The 16,725-nt window shown below is 45.9% G+C and overlaps 1 protein-coding gene across 7 annotated transcripts in view; it reads right to left on the bottom strand.

Annotated features, from left to right (window-relative positions):
- The window catches only part of LOC126355190 (protein retinal degeneration B), a 533,358-nt gene that overhangs the window by 476,411 nt on the left and 40,222 nt on the right, over window positions 1-16,725 (bottom strand). The gene's annotated exons all lie outside the window — the stretch shown is intronic.

Below are 16,725 nucleotides of genomic sequence, written 5' to 3'. Positions count from 1 at the left end.
CGGCCGGCGCGGCCAGTTCGGTGTGAGCCCTCGCGTCCGCATTTGCTGACAATAGCTATGCTGTAGCGGTGCCAAAGCGCTAACTGGTGTGTGGTGTGGATGGGGCAAGGCCGTACTGATTAGCGTCAGACGCCTCGCGCTGTCCTTGCCAATGGCAAGCCATGCTGCCCCATCCAGCACGTGCACGAGATATTTACGGGAATCAAGCAGAAACCTTCAACTAGTGGCAGCAATATATGAACACAAAGTTTCGCAGGAATGTACTGCTGAACTTCTCGGGCTTCCATTCGCATCAAGTGGTTCAGACCTATCGGCTGAGTGTCCTCTGAAACAGCCAAAGTGGTGGATGTCTATTGGTTGCTGCTGCCGTTCTTACACAGCCGCGCTGCCTTCCGTGACGTCACTGGTGCTCTCTCCAGCGCCTTATAGGGTAATGTTTTCGTTGCGCGCCCGCCTCTCCCTCTTCAACCTTGCGATGGCTGGATCCCAAGCCGTGCTTCGCTGTAGGCCGCAGTCTTTACTGAGGCTATTGTCACAAATTTTTACCTCAATCGCTTCTTTAGTTACGCTATCCCAGAAACTACTAGTCCGTGTAATAATTGATGTCTTTTCGAATGCAAACGGTGTTCATTTTCTAGAGCATGCTCCGTTACGGCTAATTTCTTTCAGTTACTTTATGTACTATACAGTAGCAGTTCTAGCTATGTGTGATCCAAGTCCCATCGAGCTGTTTTACTTCGCGCTGACATCACACGAAAGCTACTTTCATCCTTGAGTTTTCCACACAAGTACAGGGTGTTTAAAAATGATCGGTATATTTGAAACGGCAATAAAAACTAAACGATCAGTGATAGAAATACACCGTTTGTTGCAATATGCTTGGGACAACAGTACATTTTCAGGCAGATAAACTTTCGAAATTACAGTAGTCACAATTGTCAACAACAGATGGCGCTGCGGTCTGGGAAACTCTATAGTACGATATTTTCCACATATCCACCATGCGTAGCAATAATATGGCGTAGTCTCTGAATGAAATAACCCGAAACCTTTGACAACGTGTCTGGCGGAATGGCTTCACATGCAGATGAGATGTACTGCTTCAGCTGTTCAATTGTTTCTGGATTCTGGCGGTACACCTGGTCTTTCAAGTGTCCCTACAGAAAGAAGTCACAGGGGTTCATGTCTGGCAAATAGGGAGGCCAATCCACGCCGCCTCCTGTATGTTTCGGATAGCCCAAAGCAATCACACGATCATCGAAATATTCATTCAGGAAATTAAACCCGTCGGCCGTGCGATGTGGCCGGGCACCATCTTGCATAAACCACGAGGTGTTCGCAGTGTCGTCTAAGGCAGTTTGTACCGCCACAAATTCACGAAGAATGTCCAGATAGCGTGATGCAGTAATCGTTTCTGATCTGAAAAATGGGCCAATGATTCCTTTGGAAGAAATGGCGGCCCAGACCAGTACTTTTTGAGGATGCAGGGACGATAGGACTGCAACATGGGGCTTTTCGGTTCCCCATATGCGCCAGTTCTGTTTACTGACTAAGCCGTCCAGGTAAAAATAAGCTTCGTCAGTAAACCAAATGCTGCCCACATGCATATCGCCGTCATCAATCCTGTGCACTATATCGTTAGCGAATGTCTCTCGTGCAGCAATGGTAGCGCCGCTGAGGGGTTGCCACATTTGAATTTTGTATGGATAGAGGTGTAAACTCTGGCGCATGAGACGATACGTGGACGTTGGCGTCATTTGGACCGCAGCTGCAACACGGCGAACGAAAACCCGAGGCCGCTGTTGGATCACCTGCTGCACTAGCTGCGCGTTGCCGTACGCGGTCGCCCTACCTTTCCAGCACGTTCATCCGTCACGTTCCCAGTCCGTTGAAATTTTTCAAACAGATCCTTTATTGTATCGCTTTTCGGTCCTTTGGTTACATTAAACCTCCGCTGAAAACTTCGTCTTGTTGCAACAACATTGTGTTCTAGGCGGTGGAATTCCAACACCAGAAAAATCCTCTGTTCTAAGGAATAAACCATGTTGTCCACAGCACACTTGCACGTTGTGAACAGCACTCGCTTACAGCAGAAAGACGACGTACAGAATGGCGCACCCACAGACTGCGTTGTCTTCTATATCTTTCACATGACTTGCAGCGCCATCTGCTGTTGAAAACTGTAACTACTGTAATTTCGAAAGTTAGTCCGCCTGAAAATGCACTGTTGTCCCAAGCATATTGCAATAAACGGTGTATTTCTATCGCTGCTCGTTTAGTTTTTATTGCCGTTTCAAATATACCGGTCATTTTTGAAACACCCTGCATATAAATTACAAAGGTACACACGTTATTCTAACTGGCTTGTATGCACTATATCTGTGAGATTATTTACACCACGCGAACTTACAGTACCAAATTTAAAAATGTATGTCAGCTGCTTGTAGTATTCCACTATCAAGCTGAATGTATTTACATCGATTTTATGGAGTACGGAAGTAACACTCGTATACATAGAGGAAAGCCCCTCGCAACCAGTTTCCTGTACAGGCCTACTGGTGTTCCCTTGTACTTCCTGCACGCCAGTAACACCCTATTCAGATTGGCCACGTCAGTTTGATTCTCACTACGTCGGGGAACTAGAATTTTTATTAGACGCTAATTTACGAAGAAACATCCGTGTCCCACCCCCATAAGAATTGTGGATGTAACACGACGTTTATTTAGCTTCAGGTAGCCGACCCACGGTCGATGAAAGATATTCGTTTGTATGGGCACAATAGCCCTTTTTCAGTCTGTCTTGCCCTACAGTTTTCGCCCTCTACAGCTTCCTGTAGTATCATGGAATATATTCTTTACTATCGTAGCAATTCCCATATCCCTGCCTCTTCTTGTAGGTAGTGTTAGCCACATACTCCTTTCCACGCCGACTGTGCTTAGAATATGCTTCCCACACGCGTCAAGTGGTTTCTGTTGTATAGAAGCAGAAATCGCTTTTCTTATCTTACACGTCTCAGATAGCCAATCGTATTTCCCGGTTTCTCCACTGTTCATGATCCACTCCCGCACAATTCTGTGCTCCAGAATCCTGAGAACTTCCTTCTCAGACGCAAGGCTTAAGAGTGACAGTGAAAGATTTGTTTTAGCGTGGTATGCCCCGCTTGCTTGTCCTAGTCTGCGTCTTATGGCCTCCTTGGTCCGTTAGTTATGCTTTCTTTTTCTTTCGAGCTGCAAGATTCCCTTCTCTTCGCTCGCGCTGCTCCCCAGTCGGAGGTTCGAGTCCTCCCTCGTGTGTGTGTGTGTGTGTGTGTGTGTGTGTGTGTGTGTGTGTATGTGTGTGTGTGTGTGTGTGTGTTTTGTCGTTATGTTAAGTTAGACTAAGTAGTGTGTAAGCCTAAGGACCGATGTCGTCAGTAGTTAGGAACTTACCACTAATTTCATTTCCTTTCCTTTCCTTTCCTTTCCTTTCCTTTCCTTTCCTTTCGGTGATCCCGATGTCGGTGCAAATTTTTCGCTAATCTCATTTTAGGTACTCATTACTTTCGTCTTTGGATAGATCTGTATATTATGTTAACATTAGACTGTTCATTCAGTTCAACAGGTGCTTTCTTTCTCACTTTACAGGGATAGCTACGTGATCATTTAATCTTTTAAAAATATACTCTTATTACTAAAGCATTCTTTTATTTGTGTCAATGCTACTTCAATTTACGAGTTGCCTATACTTCGAAGTTCCGAAAGCTGGACGAATGGTCGGAGTTTAACTTCGTGTCGATGACGTTATCAGTAGAAACATCACCCCCACAGCAGTTCATTTCCGACCTACGGCTACCTGCATAACTGTGGTCTATTTAGCGTCTTCTGGTGTGACAATCTTAAAATGAAAATTTTTATTTATTCCTTTCCGTTTGTTAGTTCCCAATCTCCAAAAATTCTGTTTCGGATGCACTAACGTTTGTGTAATTTCGAACCTTAAATCTTTGGAAAACGCACAGATGTGCTGCCGTCGAGAAGCAAGCTGGCTGGTTCCCTAATATTTACTGGACAGTGTTTCTGTGTAGGCTGTGCTTACTTGGCAACGCTTGTCGAATGGAATTCATCAGACGCCTAAGAACTGATTCAAAGGAAAACACTGAATTTTGGTCGAACACTCCTGCCCCCCAATTTCGCTACCAAGTGGTATCCAAATAAGCCATCGAACTCGACCCTATTTACAAACTTGAATCAAGCACTTAGTTTGAACACTGATTAATCAAAACTTAAGATGCTGTAGGTGAACTGAAAGGACGTACCACATCATAACAATGGGAAGGGCCCCAAATTTGACTTCGTCTTCGTAACTGAAGTGTAATTTGCTATTAGGATTTACATACCAACACCAAAATGAATATTCAAACATTGAAATCTTGAAGAAAGCGTATATTAGGTCAGTACCAGGTCTCTTACGATCAAGCATCAGTTAAAAATAAAGGTTACAAAATGATACAAGAAAGCCACGACAGAGATGAGATGAGATGAGAGAGAGAGAGAGAGAGAGAGAGAGAGAGAGAGATTCTTTAGCAATGATGTGTCACATGATGGCTTATCACATACTTACATTTCGCGAATGGTAAGCTTCGTTAACTAATTTTCAAAGTCTCTTACCACTACTGTAATTCCGTGAAGTCTTATGGTAAAACTTTCGCTATCTAACCCAAATATACTCCTGCGCTCTCCCGTCTAGGGATAAAACAATTATTATTTATTATTATTTTGCAAGGGCGCCTTTTTCTCCGTGTGTCCGGTACGAATTTTGCAAGTGCTTTTGAACTAAATTCATGATGGGCCAGAAGCTTGAAAACTTGAACACAGCTCAGAACTGGACAACAATGCAATATTAATTCACTTTGTTTGGTGTGTGGAGGAGGGTACTTTGAGTACGGCTTCCACTTCCCCCTTTTCGTGTTCCAGTCGTAAGTGGTTCGCGGGAAGAAAGATTGCTGGTAAGCCTCCGTTTGAGCTCTAGTCTCTCTAGTTTTTACCCTCACGGTCTTTTCGCCAGGTATACCTAGAAGGAAGCAATATATTCGTAGACTCACGTGAAGAGAAACTGGAATTTACTACATGTGTGCGTTTGAATCTCTTCAAAACAGTTGAAGTCGATAGAAAGATTTCTCACACAGATGACTAAAGAGAAGAAAATAATTAGATAAACTTCAGTTTTTATTATAGAACGTTAAAAAGCGGCCTAAAAATCATAAAATAGTCTTTCGTAGCCCTCCTACAGATTCTTGACTCTATACAAATAGTACTGAAAATTTGTAATTGTGAATTTGTAATAACTACGAAGGTACGTGTAAGTTTTAAAACGAAACACACGAGGCGCACGCAGTGCATAGTTGATGCATGACTAGTTCACCTTCCTACTATTATCTGTTGCATGTGGCACATTTTTTTGTTTTAAATCTTACAAGTATATTCACAGCTATTAAAAATTAACAATCACAAATTTTCATGACTAACTGCATAAAGTTAGGAATCTGCATGGAGTGAGGAACCATTAATTTACCATTTTTATACTAAAAACATATTTAAATATTTATTTTACTTTAATTTATACATCATTTCCCTAACAAAATAACTGCAGTTTCGCAACGCGCAATCGCGTGCGATCTACAGCCTACTAATAAACCTAATGAGATGGTGTGGTGATAAAACATTTTATAACTATGGACAAAACTGGAGTATGCTGCAATTGGTTAGTAATGAGATAGGTATTACTCAAGAAAGCGAACTCTAAACCCAGCTGTACCAGAAACTGGCTTAATCACATGACTAGATAAAGCCGTTTTGAAAGTCTCTTCGGGTTTGCTGCCGGATCCTAAAATCAACTTGACTCGATATTTCGGCGATCCAACTGGTCGCTATCTTCAGGAAAATGCTGCTTATGCTGATGAGTGCCGCTGAGAATGAAAACCTCACCGAGATTATATCGCTACCTCTATTCTCTAGTCCGTGGATGTATAGACACAACATTTACAGAATTGCACACATGTTAATCCCTTTTTTTCTGCATCTGTCAATGATATTGACTTAAGTATGGCATTGAGTGATTTTCTCAGCGGGACTCATCAGCATAAGCAGCATTTTCCTGAAGATGGCGAACAGTTGGATCGCCGAAATATCGAGTCAAGTTGATTTTAGGATCCGGCAGGAAACCCGAAGAGACTTTCAAGACATATTACGCTGGGAAAGCCTACGTAATCACATAGAGAAAAATGGAATACCGTGTGGCAAGGGCCTCCCGTTCGGGTAGACCTGATCGCCTGGTGCAAGTCTTTTGAAGCGACGCCACTTCGGTGACTTGCGCGTCGATTAGGATGAAGTAATGATGGTGAAGACGACACAAACATCCAATCCCTGAGCGGAGAAAATCTCCAACCCAGCCGGGAATCGGACCCGAGCCCCCTGGCATGACAAGCCGGCACGATGTCCACTCAGGTACGGTGGCGCACAGCAAGGTGATTATGGTAAATAGTCCTATCAGTGAAGGAAAATTCGCGGAAAAATTCCTGCTGTCGCAAAATTTTGTACAGTGGTAGTGGGGAGTGACACAACAAATTAAAAATCCTGACAGGTGCAGCGTGAGCCTTGGGTGAGGAGGGGAGGGTGTTTACAGGTCACCCTATTATTGAATAACTCAAAGCATTGTTTCTACCGGAAATGATTCCCAGTACAAAATTAAACTTCATTAAATTTTCTACAAAAAGCTTCCTACCCATTTTTTTCTCTGGAACTAACAGCTTCCGCGTTGCAGGGGATGGAAAAATCGCAGATCGTTAAAAATAGTATTTAATGACATAAAATTACGGTTTCTTATTAAATGAAGTGTGTTAAGAACAAATATTAAGTATGCGTACCAGACGAGAGAACAACAGAACCTTATTAACGGATAATCCATGTTCTGGGTGTAATAGGGTGGAGGGCGGGGATGCAGGTTAGAAGCGTACGGAAGGTGAGGGGGGGGGGGGGGGGGGTAGGTCGCCAAATTGCAGTCTTCCAGCAGGTCCTTCCTCACTACCTACCCCCCTTGCTTACCAGAAGCAACTAAAGGGTGCTTCACAAAGTGTCTGCCGCACTTTCAAATACGCGCGCAGCCAGTTACGCCGCCGTATTTCCTATCGCCGCCACCGTGGCACGAGGGCGGTGCCACAAACAATTACGCGGCTGCCAACGAGATGCAACCATCCCCTCTCCGGAGCTCTAGCGGCGGGTGTACCTAAGTGCTAACATTCATGCACTGACCCCATTTTGTGTGTTTGCCAGCTGAACAACATTTACAGACTTTCATACCCTATTGGCCATTAAAATTGCTACACCAAAAAGAAATGCAGATGATAAACGGGTATTCATTGGACAAATATATTATACTAGAACTGACATGTGATTACATTTTCACGCAATTTTGGTGCATAGACCCTGAGAAATCAGTACCCAGAACAATCACCTCTGGCCGTAATAGAGGCGTTGATACGCCTGGGCATATGGATGGCGTGTACAGGTACAGCTGCCCATGCACCTTCAACACGATACTACAGTTCATCAAGAGAAGTGACTGGCGAATTGTGACGAGCCAGTTGCTTTGGCTCCATTGACCAGGCGTTTTCAATTGGTGAGAAATCTGTAGAATGTGGCCAGGGCAGCAATCGAACATTTTCTGTATCCAGAAAGACCCGTACAGGACCTGCAACATGCGGTCGCGCTTTATCCTGCTGAAATGTAGGGTTTCAAAGGGTTCGAATGAAGGGTAGAGCCACGAGTCGTAACACATCTGAAATGTAATGTCCATTGTTCAAAATGGTTCAAATGGTTCTGAGCACTATGGGACCCAACTGCTTAAGTCATAAGTCCCCTAGAACTTAGAACTACTTAAACCTAACTAACCTAAGGACATCACACACATCCATGCCCGAGGCAGGATTCGAACCTGCGACCGTAGCAGTCGCGCGGCTCCGGACTGAGCGCCTAGAACCGCTAGACCACCGCGACCGGCGTCCACTGTTCAAAGTGCCATCAATAAGAACAAGAGGTGACCGAGACGTGTAACCAATGGCACTCCATACCATCACGCCGGGTGAGACGCCAGTATGGCGATGACGGATACACGCTTCCAATGTGCGATCACCGCAATGTCGCCAAACACGGATGCGACCATCATGATGCTGTACACAGAACCTGTACTGATCCGAAAAAATGACGTTTTGCCATTCGTGCACCCAGGTTCGACGTTGAGTACACCATCGCAGGCATCGAATGATCGTTCCTTTCATATGCCTGAGGACTGACCGTTCCTCCCGGAACGCCGTGTATCTTGTAAACATTAACGGCGGGATCACACTTCGTTGCGGTACTCGCGCCGTTGCCTTCAGACGACTGCCGTGCACAGGACAGCTGTGACCGGCTAGCTGCCGCTGGCGTCGCCGGCAGCTGTCCGCGCACGTCGGCTACGGCCGGCAGCGCCTCAAAATAAAACCCCGTCGCGTCGTTCAGGAAGTTCAGGGACGCGTCACTCGCGAGCCGCGCCGGCTATCCTACCGCTTCCTGTCGACCGAGCTCTCTGGGAAGTAGGGGGTCGCGCGTTTCACAGGGCACAGTTATGACGGCAGTCTGCTGGGCTGCAAACTTACCTCGCTACACCATTCCCAAGTTGCCGAGGAAGACTTCTTTCCGTGGGATCTTTTTCAGCGCTCCAGTTCTCTTTAGGCGAAAAACTGTATGTCTTCTAATAATTTCCGGGTATGCAGCCGGATCCCGTCGACATTCTGCCACGACATTTCGGCGCAGAGACGTCCGGCCATCACCAGGTGAGTACACAACTACTGAAGAGCCCAGGTGCAGTCGCGGTATTTATATATTTAAATGCCGCGACTGCACCTGGGCTCTTCAGTAGTTGTGTACTCACCTGGTGATGGCCGGACGTCTCTGGGCCGAAATATCGTGGCAGAATGTCGACGGGATCCGGTTGCATACCCGGAAATTATTAGAAGAACAAATACGCAGGGAAAATTTCAGAAGTCACAACTGTATAACAGGGTGCCGACCGACGTGGCCAAGCGGTTCTGGGCGCTACAGTCTGGAACCGCGCGACCGCTACGTCGAAGGTTCGAATCCTGCCTCGGGCATGGATGTGTGATGTCCTTAGGTTAGTTAGGTTAAAGTCGTTCTAAGTTCTAGGGGACTGATGACCTCAGCAGTTAAGTCTCGTAGTGCTCAGAGCCATTTGAACCATTTCTAACAGAGTGCTTCACATCGTAACTGCTTCTCGCCCGTACCGGGTGTAACTCCTTCCACACGACTCACATTCCGAAGATGTGTGTTTCAAGCTCCTGTCGATTTATCCAGATCAATAAACATTTTTATGGAGACTGCTGTTGGTGTTGTATTAAGTGCGAACGCCAGTTGGCCTTACCTCATCATGCAAGCGTCGTCCACCCCCGGTAGCTGAGTGATCAGCGTGACAGAATGTCAATCCTAAGGGCTAGCCGGCACGGTAGCTCAGCGTGTTCGGTCAGAGGGTTGCTCGTCCTCTGTATTAGAAAAACTGAGGAAAGGAATCAACGATCAACTTTAACAGATGTCTTGTGACGTTCGCCCACACAAAACGCAACGAACAATACCGAACAGAATGCAAAAAGAGGGGAAAAAAGGGCCCGGGTTCGATTCCCGGCAGGGTCGGAGATTTTCTCCACTCAAGGACTGGATGTTGTGTTGTCCTAATCACCACCACCACCACCACCACCACCACCACCACCACCACCACCACCACCATCATAATCTCATCCCCATCGACGCGCAAGTAGCCGAAGAGGCATCAAATCGGAAGTCTTGCACCCGGCAAACATTCTACCCGACGGGAGGCCCTAGTCACACAACCTATCTATCTATGATGCAAGCATATTGTATTTTCACTTCTGCATAACTACTGCAACCAACATCCATTTTAAATTGCTTACTGTATTCAAGCCTTTGTCTCCAACTGCAAGTTTTGTCTCATACACGATTCCTAGAATAATAAAAATAACTATACAACTGGCCATTAAAATTGCTACACTACGAAGATGACGTGCTATAGACGTGAAATTTGACCCACAGGAAGAAGATGCTGTGATATGCAAATGATTACCTTTTTAGAGCATTCACACAAGGTTGGCACCGGTGGCGACACCTACAACGTGGCTGACATGAGGAAAGTTTCCAACCGATTTACACAAACAGCAGTTGACCGGCGTTGCCTGTTGAAACGCTGTTATGATGCGTCGTGTAAGGAGGAGAAATGCGTACCATCACGTTTCCGACTTTGATAAGGGTCGGATTGTAGCCTATCGCGATTGCGGTATATCGTATAGCGACACTGCTGCTCACGTTGGTCGAGATCCAATGACTGTTAGCTGAATATGGAATCGGTGGGTTCAGGAGGATAATACGGAACGCCGTGCTGGATCACAACGGCCTCGTAACACTAGCAGTCGAGATGACAGTATCTTATTCGCATGGCTGTAACGGATCGTGCAGCCACGTCTCGATCCCCGAGTCAACAGATGGGGACGTTTGCAAGACAACAACCATCTTCTCAGCAGCATGGACTGTCAGCTCGGTGACCATCGCTGCGGTTACCCGTGACGCTGCATCACAGACAGGAGCGCCTGCGATGGTGTATTCAACGACGAACCTGGGTGCACGAATGGCAAAACGTCATTTTTTCGGATGAATCCAGGTTCTGTTTACAGCATCAAGATGGTCGCATCCGTGTTTGGCGACATCGCGGTGAACGCACATACAGATGGCGGTAGCATTGCGTACACAAGGTATAAAAGGGCAGTGCATTGGTGGAGCTGTCATTTGTACTCAGATCATTCAGGTGTCAAGGTGTCCTACGTAATTATGGCCGCACGACGGGAAGTAAGAGGCTTCGAACGCGGAATGGTAGTTGGAACTAGGCGCATGGGACATTCTGTTCCGTATATCGATAGGGAATCCAACATTCCGAGATCTTCAGTCTCGAGAGTGTGCCGAGAATACCATATTTCTGACATTACCTCTCACCACAGACAATGTAGTTGCTGACGGCCTTCACTTAACGGCCGAGAGCAGCGGCGTTTGTGTAGAGCTGTCATTGCTACGGTTCGTGCGGCTCTCCGCGTAGGAGCCTAAGAACCGATGACCTCTGTTGTTTGGTCCCATACGTACTTAGCACCACCCCGCTAATAGCCAAGCAACACTGTGTGAAATAACGGCAGGAAACATTGCGGGAGGTACGACGAAAGTATCCTGTAGGACTGTGCGGCGATTTTGACGTTAATGGGCTATGGTGGCAGACAACCGACACGAGTGCCTTTGTTAACAGCATGACATCGCCTGCAGCGCCCCTCCTGGGCTCCTCACCATACCGATTGGACCCTAGATTACTGGAAAACCGTCATCCGGTCACAAGGGTCACGATTTCATTTGGTAAGAGCTGACGGTAGGGTTCGAGTGTGGCGCAGACCCAACGAAGCCACGGACCCAAGTTATCAACAAGGCAGTGTACAAGCTGGTGAGGGTTCCATGGTGGTGTGGGCTTGTGTTTACATGGATGGACTGGGTCCTCTAGTCCAACTGGACCGATCGTTGACTGGAAATGGTTATGTTTGGCTACTGAGAGACCATCTTCAGCAAACGACGACCAAATTTTTATGCGTGACAGTGCACCATGTCACCGGGCTACAACTGTTAGCGATTGGTATAAAGAATATTCTGGAAAATTCTGATCCCATCGAAATTTTATTGGACATAATCGAGAGATCATTTCCTGCACCGGTAACATTTTTGCAATTATGAACGGCTATGCAGGTAGTATGGCTCAATATTTCTGAAGAAGTCTTCCAACTGCGTGTTGAGTCCACGCCACGTCGAGTTGCTGCTCTATGCTGGACAGGTGGTGGTCCGACGCGATATCAGGAGGTATCCTGTGATTTTTGTTACCTCAGTGTATTCTTTCATCAGATTTACTAGATCTCCGCCGACACCTGGTCGCCTATTAGGAAGCACACGACAGTAGCTCGCGACCAGCTAACCAGTTTGTCCGCTTCCGAGATACTCGTTCAAAAGCGCTGGGTCACTACACTCTGACCTCTGCAAAAGACTGACACGTCAGTGGATTTCTCCATTTATGGCTCGTATCATGGCTAGAATGACCCCCGTTCATCTCTGTTCCGCTTGTATAGTTTCCTTACGTTCACGCATTGCAGTGGCACAAAGTACTTATTATTAAACGAAACAGGAAATTAAATGCAATCGTTTGATACAGTAAAACTATTCCTTATAACAGAACCAACCATTATTATGCATAGATTTGTATTAGAAAACTAAGTAGCTACAAACCGGTGCATTCATAAGAATTAAATTACAAAAGTGACGCCGGCCGGTGTGGCGGTACGGTTCTAGGCTCTTCAGTCTGGAACCGCGTGACCGCTACGGTCACAGGTTCGAATCCTGCCTCGGGCATGGATAGGTGATATGTCCTTAGGTTAGTTAGGTTTAAGTAGTTCTGAGTTCTAGGGGACTGATGACCACAGATGTTAAGTCTCATAGTGCTCAGAGCCATTTGAACCATTTTGAACAAAAGTGACGCGCTAGGATGCGAGAGAAATCGGCCGCCGCCAATCCGAGTAGCCAAGCGTGGTTGTCACCTCTAGTAATTTACCGAAACACAGGAAATCGAAATGCTGGATAAGACAGTTTATTGCTATGATCGATCGTGACTATTTGTTAAAATGTATAAAAAGGTTATATATAATCTTTTTTACAGTATTTTATCTCTGCAAGAACTTCAGAGGTATCGCCACATTTCTCTGTATTACCGTATTTTCTTTCTTCCTCGATTGTCTTTCAGAAAGTGGGAGAAAGAAGGAGAGTGAGACAGTCCAGCGAACGAAATAAATGCTCGGGAGGCCAAGGCTCGAACACATACAGGAAATGCAGGAGAAATTTCGAAGCGGAATTATAGTTCAGGAGAAGAAACAAGGGCTTTAAGTTTTACCAGTGACATTGTAATACTGTCCGAAATGACGAAGGACTTGCAAGATTCGTTGAACGAAGTTTATTCTGCAGGGAGAGAGACTATAATTTGTAATTCAACAAAAGTAAGTCATGGGTAAAGATGTAGCCAAATTAAATTAGGTGATGCTGAGGAAACTGCATTAGGAAATGATATACTGAAAGCCGTTGGCCGACCGGGTGGCCGAGCGGTTCTAGGCGCTACAGTCTGCAACCGCGCGACTGCTACGGTCGCAAGTTTGAATCCTGCCTCGGGCATGGATGTGTGTGATGTCCTTAGGTTAGTTAGGTTTAAGTAGTTCTAAATTCTAGGGGAACGATGACGTCAGATGTTAAGTCCCATAGTGCTCAGAGCCATTTGAACCATTTTTTAAAGCTGTAGATTAGTACTCCTATTCGAGGAGTAGACTAACTGTCTATAGCGCAGAATTGATGACTGAGGTAACAAGTCACAAGGTACCTTCTAATATCGTGTCGGACCTCTTTTGACCCGCGTAGTGCAGCAACCCGACGTGGCGTGGACTCAACAGGTCGTTGGAAGTCCCCTGCAGAAATATTGAGCCATGCTACCTCCACAGGCGTTCATAACTGCGAAAGTGTTGCTGATACAGGATTTTGTGCACGAACTGACCTCTCGATTATGTCCCATACAATTTCTAAGGGACCAAAGGCGGGCGATCTGGGTGCACAAATAATTCGCTCGAATTTTCCAGAATGTTCTTCAAACCAATCGCGAACGACTGTGGTACGACGACATGGTGCTTCGTCATGCATAAAAATGCCATTGTAGTTTGCTGCAATTGGACTCCCATCAGCCAAACATAACGATTTCCAGTAAATGATCGGTTCAGTTGGACTAAAGGACCCAGTCCATTACATCTAAACACAAGCCCACACTGTCATGCAGCCAGCACCAGCTTTCACAGTACCTTTATAAAAATTTGGGTCCATGGCTTCTTGGGGTCTGCGCCACACTAACCCCACCATCAGCTCTTCCCAAACGGCACTGGGACTCATTTAACCAGACCACGATTTTCCGGTGGTCTAGGGTCCAACCGAAATGGTCACGAGCCCAGAAGAGGCGTTGCAGGCAATGTCGTGCTGTTAGCAAAGGCATTCGCGTCAGTCGTCTGAATGGAGGGACGAATGGAGACGTGTCGTCTTCAGCGATGAGAGTCGCTTCTGCCTTGGTGCCAATGATGGTCGTATGCGTGTTTGGCGCCGTGCAGGTGAGCGCCACAATCAGGACTGCATACGACCGAGGCACACAGGGCCAACACCCGGCATCATGGTGTGGGGAGCGATCTCCTACACTGGCCGTACACCTCTGGTGATCGTCGAGGGGACACTGAATAGTGCACGGTACATCCAAACCGTCATCGAACCCATCGTTCTACCATTCCTAGACCGGCAAGGGAATTTGCTGTTCCAACAGGACAATGCACGTCCGCATGTATCCCGTGCCACCCAACGTGCTCTAGAAGGTGTAAGTCAACTACCCTGGCCAGCAAGATCTCCGTATCTGTCCCACATTGAGCATGTTTGGGACTGGATGAAGCGTCGTCTCACGCGGTCTGCACGTCCAGCACGAACGCTGGTCCAACTGAGGCGCCAGGTGGAAATGGCATGGCAAGCCGTTCCACAGGACTACATCCAGCATCTCTACGATCGTCTCCATGGGAGAATAGCAGCCTGCATTGCTGCGAAAGGTGGATATACACTGTACTAGTGCCGCCATTGTGCATGCTCTGTTGCCTGTGTCTATGTGCCTGTGGTTCTGTCAGTGTGATCATGTTATGTATCTGACCCCAGGAATGTGTCAATAAAGTTTCCCCTTCCTGGGACAATGAATTCACGGTGTTCTTATTTCAATTTCCAGGAGTGTACTTCTTTAGTGACAGCTGTTCTGACCAAACCTGAAATATGAAAAGTACTGCACAAGATGGTTTTAGTCGTTTTCACACTTTTGGAGTCACTGAGCTATGTCTGTCAGAATGGAGGCTGTCAAAACACCTCACTTCGGACATTTATGTGGAAGCTTCTCATATACAACCCCTGGGACTCAGATCAGGGCTAAATAAGCAAACCTTTTATAGAACGACAAGAAAATTCCTGGCATTCCACACTGAATGGAATTACAGCGTTTGAAAGACACGTACACCAACTTCCGTGCACTCGCGCCAAAATTAATTATCGGCGATGCACGGCCTTAGCATTCCTGGGATATGCCATCAGCGCGCTCTGGTGACTCCCAGTAGAACTCAACTCCCGATATGGTAGCCCATGTTCCGAAACCGATACATGTCAAAAGAACAAAATATACGATTAATTCAACAGCAACCGACGATGTTAATAACGTAGACATGTTTCGGGCTTATCTGTCCTCGGAAATGTAATCTTTGAAAGCGAATACTTTATTTTTTTGAGGACTGAATCGTGCTACTTTAGTGAATTAATGCTTTTCAAAGCCTTTAGGCACAAAAAAATCGAAAAGGATCAACCCGTAAGGTCTTCTTTTTAATTACGTAATTCGAACAGATAAAATGTAAAAATTCTCTCTCTCTCTCTCTCTCTCTCTCTCTCTCTCTCTCTCTCTCTCTCTCTCTCCTCTCGATCGATCTACTTCTCAAACTCCCCTCCCCTATCTTCTCCCTCTCCTCCTCATAGTGACAGCTAACAAAATTGGCAGCTTGTCAGACTCTTTATGAGACATACCGTGATGTTACATTGTGGGACCAGTCTGAAATTCGAACAATGAACTGTTGTTACCTTTGACAACACTGTAATCACTCTTCACCGCCTGTGTGCAGACATATCATCGCCGTATACCAAGTGAGCTCACACTTCCAACTTCTATTTACATAGTTCCAGTGTCCAATTACCATGTTCCTTTTTGTGCATCATCAGTCTTCTCACTAGTTTGATGATGCCCATCACACAAATTCCTTTTCTTTGCTAACATCCTCAGTAGGGTAATGACCATTAAGAGCCAAAGGACAATTTTTCTATCGAATGCACTTCTTTGGCTCCACAAGCAGTCACCTGACCTTTATTCAACCGACAAGGAAGCAACACTGGACTCGACAAGGACACAGGAAGCACTAGGACTGTCAAAATCAATTGAACTTCAATTTCAGACAAGAGTAAAGTAAAGCCTGAATTGTCCCCGCTCCAAGTACGACGTTGGTAATAAGAGGATTGTCAAACAGTAACACTGTCGATACCAAGATACCAACGTGATTAGTTGAGGGTACTCCCGCCATAAACGTAACGCTAGTCCCTGACAGGAAAAGCAAAATACCCTCAAGAACAGTGTACGTAACCGTTAAATATTGCATACGAATCACTCCATAATAGCAACCATTCGTACGCAACTGAAAGTTTTGTTTGGTTTAAAGGAAGTCCCTGTGTATCAGCGTCGCCAGCGGAGGAAGACGACGAGAATGGAACTGATACTGAATTCGTGATACGGAGATGAGAAATCTGCCTACAGAGAGACGGTAAGTATATAAGTCTCCAATTCACTGTTTAAAACTGGAATACCTTTGAATAGTCGTTCGCATCCTGTACAAGCTAGAAGTTAAAGTCTTTAACTTCCGACCACCGAGAATTTGTTTTGCATTCAAAACTAGTTGGCAACCAGCTCTTGTT

Source organism: Schistocerca gregaria, chromosome 1 (genome assembly GCF_023897955.1).
Source record: "Schistocerca gregaria isolate iqSchGreg1 chromosome 1, iqSchGreg1.2, whole genome shotgun sequence".
Taxonomy (NCBI): Eukaryota; Metazoa; Arthropoda; class Insecta; order Orthoptera; family Acrididae; genus Schistocerca; species Schistocerca gregaria.
The sequence above is the reverse complement of the archived record's forward strand: the minus strand, read 5'-3'. Positions and strand labels throughout refer to the sequence as shown.